Here is a 10,906-nt window from a genome sequence, read left to right as displayed (position 1 = left end):
GCGCATCCAAAGCATGGCGACGAACGAACCACGACAACGGATAAAGGATGATATGACAATAACGACAACACTAGCATCCCTGCGACAAATTAGTGATGACATGACGCCAACGACGCAACGAATACAATGACGTGATTACGATAATATGACGATGACGGTATAACAACTGGTCGGCATTGGCGGCCTGATGACTAAAATAGGACAACGCGGTGATGACAGCAGATCGAGGACAGCGCAGGGAGGACAATTACATTGTAACGAAGAAATTATCACATTGACATGAAGGTGATCAAACGACCGCGAAGGAGGGACAACGACGACGAAATGTCTCGACGGCGTGTTGGTGGCGAGCTCATCATTGTCATTGCGTTGTCGTCGTACATGCGTCGTCATGCCATTTAGGTCGTTCGATTGTCGTCATTGCGTCGTAGTAAATTTGAGTCTAGCTAACCCATTGTCGTTACGCCTTTCGATGGTTATTGCAATATAATAGTTATTTTGTAAGTCCTTTTCTATTAAAACGTGCTTTTTAGGCGAACCCTCCCAGCCTTTACCGACCGAGGCTGTTGCTGCTGTCTTGATGAAAATAGCTCACTCATAGAACGGCCCAAACATAAGAAATGTGCTGAAATGTAGCCAAATCTTAGCCCTAGGGAGGTGCCAGTGGTTTTCACGGGGTTTGGCGGATTTGCACGGTGTAAAATAAGACAGTACCTAAATAATAAAGTGCAACAACTACGTGTCTTCAAGCGTTGACTACCTTTTTATAACAAACCTGTCTAGTTCATCCATCGCGAGGTTTGGCGGGTCAGCTGAGTGAGCTTTCTGCCTAGTAACGTAAGCTGATACTGGATACAGTGCAATTGTAGATCGGCTTCACCATGGAGAAGGAGAGATGCCGAGTAGGCCAGTCCCCTGAACAGTTCAATCGCGCGATGAGCGTTTATTGCTCATTTAACGGGCAGTCATGTAATGAATGGGCTGTAGTAATGTGAAATTCGTCAAGGAACGAAGCCATGCACGGAAACACTGCTTCTTATAGACTAATATGGTCGTGAGATTTCCAGGTTTTTTTCCTCTTTTTTTTAGCAGAGAGCAATCTCTCGAAATCGTAGGACACGTTGTTTGTGCGATTACAATATGCTATCTGGACCATTTTCCTATAGGTATCACAGTACGTTAAAGATGACGCTACGATTGCGCTTTTCGGTGACGACAAGGAATAAGTGACTTAGTTCTAAACATTTGAAAGGCAGCGTAGCCAGCAGGCGACTCAATAAATGTTTCGATGCCTGACGGTGCCCTCTTCTATGGCGATTGCCTCGTGCTCTCAGATCTGATGATTTACTAGCGCTAGAGCAGCGGACGTTCAGCAGGCTGCCCGCCTGTGATAGCGAGAAGCAAACGCGAGGCAGATAAGAAAACAATGAAGTGGAGTGGCGTGTGAGCTTCCCCTGCATGCCTCGTCTCCTATCGCAGATATGATAGGACGCAGTAAAAAGGGAGAGTAAATATATCTCGACGGAGAGGAGTGCTGTTACTTCCCTTGAAGATGTGGCTTCAGTACGTGTCTGCCACCCACTGGTGTTCAGAGGCTACAGTGGTGCCTTTAGAGTATATTCTGGCGCAAAACACTCGTAAAAAGAAGTGAAAAGTGGTTTGTGTCTGCTAGTTGAGGTGTGCTGCGTGAACCAGTTTCCTTAACTCGCTCATGAGGTAATTGGACAAAGGCGTTTAAGAGTTGAGCTCGTGCGCTAAGAAGCTAGGGCAGAACACCTTTTACATTGTCATTTATTTCCAACTCCCATTCTTGCATCGCATACACAGTTTTAATCTTCTTGAGACAACGGGGGTTGCAAATTGCGATTTACAATTCCAAACATGGCGTCAATGCATCTGATCAAGTATAATTTATGACGCCCACATAGGTAAGGCTCCCTCAATTGATGACGAAAATCGACGCTACCAAAACTTCTGCTGCAGAGTAGAGCGCTGCTGTGGCCGCCCAATACTTATTGCGGCGTTATTATTTAGCGGTAGAATATTCTTGTGATGCGGAATAACCAACTTTTCTTTTTTTTCGTTTTTGGCAATGGGAGCAATTAGTACAACGGAATTCACTTGTCAGGCTACATGGCTTGGCCATGTAGCTTGACCCATAATCTGCAACTAACCCATAACCTGCCACTAATGGTAAAGCAGTACAAACATGATGCCTTGTTCAATTCCCCGATGAAGTCATGAAGCGTACCATTGACCTCGTATCAGGCATAAAGACAAGGAAAAAAAAGAGGGATCAGCAATTTCTTGCAATGCTTTTGATTAGGCTAAGAATGTCTACTTACATCACTAATACATTTGCAAGTTTCACCACAGATAGTGCTTAAAATTAAGCAGATTTCCACAAATTATAAACTTCCTGTAATAAATAATTATATCAGGTCATTGGTGAGCATATATAGCTCAAAACAAGTGTAGAACACTTTTGAATATCCCATGAAGCTGCCTTTCTTTTTCTGCGAAAGACGCAGCGAGTCCACACGTACTTACCTTCGCACAGAGGGAGTTAGCAGTGTTTATTTAAGTTTCGCTGATTTCGATCTCGGCGTCATTTGTCGTTTGGACAGGGCGATCAGCTAAATTCTGCACCACTGGATAAACATCCTCATAAAAGCCCGCTGCGCTCGGACGCGTAACACCGGCTGTTTCAGCGAGCATTTTCAATATGTTTAAAAGTTTGCTTGTAGCAGATAGCACAATTCCAGTTCAGTTTATTAAGAAAAGGTATGGATGGAAACAGAAAATTAAATGGAGCGCCAATGCATTACTCCGCAAAGTTCGGTAACTGACATCTCCAAACTGGTGTCATCACCAGAATTCATTCCAAGTGGATCCACCTTGGTATCCCTACGGCTAAAATTTATGAATTGCAATAGGGGCCATAAGGTAATACGCTAAAAACTTAATTAGTTAATTCTTGTTAGCTAATGTACTATGCATTTCATGGTTTTTTTGCAAATAATTACCGTCTCTTCGAGTAGAACAGCTCATAAACTGGGATTGTGCTATCTGCTAGAAGAAAACCTAAATATATTGAAAATGTTCTCTGAAACACCTTGTATATGCGGAGCCTCACGGCCACCCTTATGCCGACGACAACCGCGAACATCCCCTTGGAGTGCGCATATAATTGCTATCGCAGTAGAAGAAGGTTTTAATAAATAGTTCTAACGCGGCTTATGTAGTCAAACGCTACAATTTCGCGACACATAGCTCTTAGAATGGTCCCCACTTCTAATAAATAAAACTTGAGGGACACCTAAGTTCCGCTTTGAAGAGTGGAACGCGACAGCTTTCAAAGATCTTCGACTGTTTCTCACGCTTCCCGGCAACTGCCGCGTATGTAGCCGTGATGTTCACAGGGAAACACTAGCGACAAACGCTATGCACGAAGACGAGCTTTCCAATAAAAACGCCGCCTCTTGCGTGGGCCGATCCCGGAGTTTGCGCACAGCAGCGCCCCCCAAACAATTTATTATTTATTAATTTATTTATTTTACAATACTGCCGCTCTCAGCCGAGAGCCTAGCAGACGGGCATGAACACTTTCTTTTCCCGACATAAATATATTACGAGTTACACAAAGAATGAAAAAGCAACAATATTCAACAAAATACAAAGGATAACGTAGATAAGCTATACAACAGAACACTAAACATAGCAGAACAAAAATGAACAACAACCGGGGCATATCATAGTCAAAGCAAAAAACGTGAATTATTGGAAACAAAGAAGTGTATACATTTTTTTTTCTAAGCACTGTTAGTTTAGCATAAACAGGGAACAAACATGAGAAATCATTAATAATCTCTTGTGATGAGCTCCAGTTGTGAAACGAACAGGGATAAAGAATTTGTCGCTGTTAATGATGAGTTAAGTTCATTCCATTCTCTGATTACTCAAGGAAAGAATGAGTACCTGAATGCGTCGTTAGAAAAGGAATATTCAGTTAGCGTATGTTCGTGTTGATGCCGTGTTATTCTAGATTGCGAATATGAAATGTACCGGGTGATATCAATTTTATACTGATGGTGCAGCATTTTAAACAGAAATTTTAATCGACCTTGTTTCGCTCTCGTCGATAATGTGTTGAGGCCTGAGGAAGCTAAGAGACGTGAAGGTGAGTCAGTAGAACGATATTTACTATGAATGAACCTTGCAGCTTTTCTTTGTACAGCTTCAAGTTTAGCTATGTTAGTTGCTGTGTAAGGAAACCAAACTGTGTTAGCGTATTCTAAAATAGGTCTCACAAATGTTTTGTAGGCCAGAAGCTTAATGTTCGTTGGAGCGATCTTTAGGCGTCTTTTTTGATAAAATAGCTTTCGTAGTGCAGTAGTTGTAATATTAGTTATGTGTGTTTCCCAATTGAGGTTTGATGTCAGCGTTATTCCTAAATATTTCTGTTGCTCAACCATGGAAAGAGGCGTGCCATTAACGGCATAGGTGAAATGAGAGGGTTGCTTTTTTCTTGTTATTGTCATTGCCACTGATTTATTGACGTTAATAGACATTTGCCACTGGGAACACCACTCGGCTAGCGTGTTAAGGGAATCAGAAAGATCGAGATGGTCGTTATGGCTGTTAATTTCCTTATATATCACGCAGTCATCCGCGAAGAGTTTGATTTTGCACCCTATATTATCGGTTATATCGTTAATAAAGATTAGAAATAATAGCGGCCCGAGTACCGAGCCTTGTGGTACTCCAGATGTGACAGGAACGACATCAGATGGCATGTGGTCAAACATAACAAATTGTGAGCGGTGTGTTAGAAAAGCTGCTATCCAAGCAGAAACTTCTCCTTTCCCGATGGCATGCTCCACTTTTGCAATTAGTTTAGTGTGACTCACGCAATCAAAAGCTTTAGATAAGTCAAGTAAAATCATGTCAATTTGAGAACGATTATTAATACTAAGAGCGAGGTCATGAACTACCTCTGTTAGTTGAGTGATGGTTAATAAGCCAGATCGAAAACCATGCTGGTGAGGCGATAGGATGTTTTCACGTTCTAGAAATACTGTCATGTGTTTTAGAATGATGTGTTCTAGTATTTTGCATGAAGTGCTGGTGAGAGATATGGGTCTGAAATTGGCAACATTATTTTTGTCTCCTTTCTTGTGGATCGGTATTATTTTAGCCTTTTTCCAGTCATGTGGTAGATTAGAAGTTGCTAGTGATTTACGAAAAATGTGTCCCAGATATCTACTGCACGACTCAGCATATTTTTTTAGGAATTCGTTTGGAATTTCGTCAGGCCCGGTTGATTTCTTAGGGTCAATGTTGAGGAGAAGATTGTGGATGCCGGCATCCGTTATTATTAACCGATCAAGCACTGACGTACAGGATGGCGGAAGAGGGGGGAGTGTGCCATTGTCTTCCGTGAAGACTGATTTGAAGAAATTGTTATATTTGTTTGCCGTTGCACTTTTTTCTTCTTCAGTTAGTTTGGTTGTTGTCTGCTCGGTACTGCGCAGATGTTTCCAGAATCTTTGTGGGTTATCTTTTAGGAAGTTAGCAAGAGTGACACTGTAGTAATATTGTTTCGAATCTTTTAGTTTCTGCTTGAAATGCATAACTGCAGATTTTAACTTCAAGGTTGTAGATGGTTTTGGGTTATTCTTGTTAGCCTTACGAAGCCGATTTCCGCTCCGTTTAGCATGGATTATTTTGCGTGTGATCCATGGATTCTTAAGGTGCTGTTTTTTTTCTTTTGCATTGGAATATAATTAGTTATACAGTGCAGGACGATGGTTTTAAAATGTAGCCACAATGCATCTACATCAGTAGATTCCTGAGATGCTTTTTCCGAAAAGGAATCGAATTCATGCGACAGATAAGTTAGTATGCTTGCGTCATCTGCTTTATGAAAGTTAAAAAAGCTTTTTACTGTTGACTGGGTAGTAATACAATGATCAAGCTGGAATGTACACATAGGTATACTATGATCAGATATTCCTTCAATAATGTCTATTTGTGCTTGACTTGTAGTAAAATGGTTGCTAAGAAATATGAGGTCGAGGATATTTTTCGTTGAGCCTTGAACGCGGGTAGGACGAGTGACAAGTTGATGTAGGTTAAAATTTAGCATTAAGTCTATTAGCACTTCAGAGGCTTCTGACGTATGATGCATTGTGGACCAGTCTATGTCAGCTAGGTTAAAGTCACCCGCAAGAATAATCCTGGATTGATGGACATGACGCTGCATATATTTTTGAATTGCTGAAAGGCATGCACTGTCAGAGGAAGAGCTCCGATAAACGCAACCGGTTACGATTGACGTCCCGACGCACAAAAGTTTGCAGAAAACGGCTTCAGCGTTGTCCACCTCGGGAAGAAGGACAAAGCGAAGACAGTTTTTTATCAGTAAGGCCACTCCTCCACCTCGTGAAGGTGGGTCTTTCCGGATGATTACATCCTTTACAGATTTCTCTTGTTTCGCGCTCTTAATATTTAAGTCTGAGAATATTTAACATGAAAGGCACGCGCTGCCTGTGTTATCTTTCAAGACATTTGTTGGTGGGCTGTCATTCTCAAAATTCCGAGGAATTACTTTGTCAAGAATGTTAGACAGGGTAGAAGGAACTTTAGTGTTAGGATTGTGAGGCAATTTAACCCTCATGTACCTCATGACATATAGCAAGGCGGGGTGCAAAAATATACCTAAATATAAACGGAAATTTTCGCTCACGGGCAACTCCGCCGACCCCGACACCAATACCGGATTTTCTGCAACACCGACTCCTTAACGCCAATGCTTTAATATAAAGCTTGTGTTGCGCAGAGTTCTTCCGGGACCTTGGTAAAGGTAGCTCATGAAGGCAGGCAGACACTCTTTAACGTGTGTTTGAAAAATTTCTTGCATGAACTGCATGTTATTTACAAACATATAAATTCGCACATGGATTTTCCGCAATGGTGAGTTCCATTTCATTAGGTTTAATTTTGGTGGCATGCATAGTTACCCGAGGGAGAGTGCACAATGCAGCGCTGCTAGAAAAAAATCACCGATAGCGCTTTGGAGCACTTCGATTTCCAATTTATTGCAAAGGCCGTATTTAAAACACACTTCGAACTTTTCCCTATACAAAGTACCCACAACCTGTCTCTTACACACCACAAATTACGGCCAATGTTCCATCGAAATAAACTGTGAGTGTGAATCACTACCTTTTGCGCAAATTTATTTAAAAGTGCTGGAAAACGTTGTGTGCGGGCATAGTTTCAATCGGGGTAGTCATATACTGACAGCCTATTAAAGTATGTGATTTATTGCAGTCAATATAAATTTTTACTCCAACTTCTACAATAATGCATAAGTCTGCTGCATATATTTATGAAAGGTCACACCTAATTCACATCAATTGTAATTCCATTTTTCACACTAGGGTTTCGGTCTTTCGCTGCGTCTGCAATGAAGTCGACGACTTCGAGTAGGTCAAGTTTGCGTGTGTAGTGCATCAATCTTTTCAATTATTCCTGCGTAAAATACCGTTTATTGCGCATGGTTTAATTAGATTTGCGGTCTGTCGTGGGCGCATTCGGAAATTAGGGTCTACAGGTGACAAATGACAGTAGACGTAGACAAATGACACATCAGTAGACGTAACCTGTGAGGAAGGCCTTCAGGCAACTGATAGAAAAAACTTAAACAAAAGAAAAGAAGTAAGAAAGATTACCTGTGTTCTCTAAACATTCTTGAATGGAAAGAAACGTAAATGCTGTCTGTACATGGCGGGCGCTTGACAACTATTAAAAAAAGCTATACCTCGCCAATGGAGGCAAAAAAACAAACAAGAAATATTTTTCGTATGCAGTGGGACACCTTCGCGTTGGGTGTTTTATACACGAGCAATCGGTATGGTTGTTCATGATGGCCTATAGGCAAAGCGCAGGGAGGAACAGGAACACGCGAAGGCAGGAAACAAAGTGATCTGCGTTATGTTGCATTTTATTATGTGACTTCGGTTCCATCTCTTCATATCTCCCACTTTGTGCGGGCGTGATACCTATGGGCCATCTTGAGTGCAAAGACATAGCGGGATGTGGTGGTAACGGAAGGAACGCTAGCAAAGTACGGTAGCGGCAGCTTGCCACTGTGCAAACCATGGAAGGCGAGTGCACATGCGTAAATTGAAACGCGCTTTGAGAACTGCCGCACCCGCAAATTCAGACAAAAGTCGGTAGAAATTGCTTGACTTCACTTAGCTTGACTTGAAGTCCTTCATGAGGATAGGTGTACAGATGGTGGTGGCATCGAGATTTTAGTAAAAGATGACACTCAGGCCCCACCCCTACACAACGATAACGATCAGCGTATATTCCCTTTATGTAGGTGCAATGTACAGGCCACCAAATTCCGGTTCGCAGCTATTACATATACTGTCAGATTTCGCTCATCGTCACCTTAAAAGGGACAAAAACGTTGTCCTTTCGGGGGATTACAATATACAAGGCACAAAATCGAAATCGTACGATGCTGGTGTCGTCGATAAAGAAAGTGCTGAGGCGATACTTGATAAGGTCTTCATTAATGGCTTAAAGCAAATCATTCAGCAACCAACACGTGTCACATCGGCGAGCAGCACAATTCTAGATTAAAGTTTCTCAGAGATAACATTCCTATAGAATGCATATCATAAGTTAATGACGGCATTTTGGACTGCAAGGCAACTAAACGTTGTCTATCACTGCCATCGTCAGCGTGCTCAGAAAGATTGATCGCACGAATATATGATTGGAAAAATTCCGATGATATGAATATTCTTGACCTTTTTGATTATCATTACCCTCATTTTTATTGCCTTTTTCATGGTAGCTCTGTGACAGTAGATGACTCATGGGCGAAACCTAAAACCTGTGTATAGCAGTGTTCGTCAAACATTGTAACCGTGAATAAAAGTAAGGTGCGTAAAGGAATACCTTCGATTAAAAGGGATATAATACATGTGAAAGGCAAAATGTCAAGGCCGAGGAAACTTAAGAATAAGACATGACTTCCCTGCTACTGTGAAAAAATGAGCAAATTAGTGCATGTGCTGTGAGAAGCGATAAAAAGGGCAAAACATACGTACATGAACGTCATACTTAGCAACTTCATTAAGGCAGCTCCTCAAACATTTTGGAAATGTTAACGCGACCACACACAAACAATACAGTATGCGTTTTAAAGGATGCGTTTTAAGGATTTTAAGGATGCGTTTTAAAGAGCAAATCAAATTCATTAATATTTGAAATCCATATTTATTGAGAACCCCGGAACTTCACCAGATTTATGCCATCGGCTGAGTGGAACCTGTAACATACTCGGTGATCTATAGCTAAAGGAATCCGGTATACTCTCAGTGTTCTTTATCATCGACAATAAAATATCTTGCAGCCCCGATGGCATTCCAAATGCCTTTCTCAAGAGCAACGTCGAACGGGTCTCGAATTACCGTTACACTGGAAGCATAGCGCACAAAGGACGATCCACAAAGACTAGACAGGAAAAGCACTAACTTTCAACACAGCGTTTATTGTGGTACAGGAGCATATATACGCAACTGATTCTGCTAAGGGAAAGAAGGACAAAAGCTTGACAATAAGCGCCACATGCCGTCATGCCATGAATTCAAGCTCTGTAGATGATAATCGTCTCTAAGAGCACAGTAATAATGTGGGCAATATTTCCACAGACGGTCATCTGGCGGCCCATTGTAGAAAGTGTGTTGCACCACCACCTTGCCATCGTTTGCTGGATAAGACGGTCATTCTGTATCAGCACCGCATTGACTCCACAAGGGAAATCAAGGAAGCATCCGAGATTGCACGTGCAGGTGATCTATTCATCAGCAGGCCGTCTGTGGCATTATCATCTACAGAGCTTGAATTCATGGCATGATGGCACGTGGCCATTTTTGTCAAGCTTTTGTCCTTCTTTCCGTTAGCAGAATCAGTTGCGTATATGTGCTCCTGTTCCGCAATAAACGCTGTCTTGAAAGTTAGCGCTCGTCCTGTCTTGTCTTTGTGGATCGTCCTTTGCGCACGCTATGCTTCCAGTGTAACTACGTTTTACCAACCAGCCCAAGCCTATACTCTTCGAAATACCTCTTACTTATTTTTAAAACATCTCTCGAATGATCTGAAGTGCCAAAAGCCTGGAATATAGCAAACATTGTTCCGATTCTCAAATCGAGTGTCGCAACAAACCCATCAAATTACAGACCAATTTTGCTAACTTTTACATCTTTCAATATTCTCAAACACATCATAGTAAACCACATCGTAACCGTTTTGGAAGATAATAATTTGCTTAACAGCAACCAACACGCTTTCAGAAAAAAAGTGTCGACCGTTATGCAACTGATACAAACTGCGCGTGATCTCGCTCTAAAAATTTGTAACCGCGAGGAGTCTATTTTAGATCTATCGAAAGCCTTCAAACCGGTCATCATTATCATCACCATTACCACCACCACCACCATCATCATCAGCGTATTTTATATCCGCTGCAGGACGAAAGCCTCTCCCTGCGATCTCCCATTACCTCTGTCCTGCGCCAACCGATTCCAAGTAGCCCAGCGAATTTCCTAACTTCATCGCCCCACCTAGTCTTCTGCAGTCCTCGACTGCGCTTCCTTTCTCCTGGCACCCGTTCCGTAACCCTAATGGTCCACCAGTTATCTAACATATGCATTATATGACATCCCTAGCTCGACTGTCTTCTTTTAATGTCAACTTGAACCCGGCCGGGTATCACATCTAGACTCCTGGGCAAATTACAACACATTCTCGGATCTGGTAGCATGAAAAACTCGATAAACTTTTACCTTGCAGATTGACAGCAAATCGTTCAAATTTAATGTCA

Source organism: Dermacentor albipictus, chromosome 1 (genome assembly GCF_038994185.2).
Source record: "Dermacentor albipictus isolate Rhodes 1998 colony chromosome 1, USDA_Dalb.pri_finalv2, whole genome shotgun sequence".
Lineage (NCBI taxonomy): Eukaryota > Metazoa > Arthropoda > Arachnida > Ixodida > Ixodidae > Dermacentor > Dermacentor albipictus.
Note: the sequence above shows the minus strand (reverse complement) of the source record.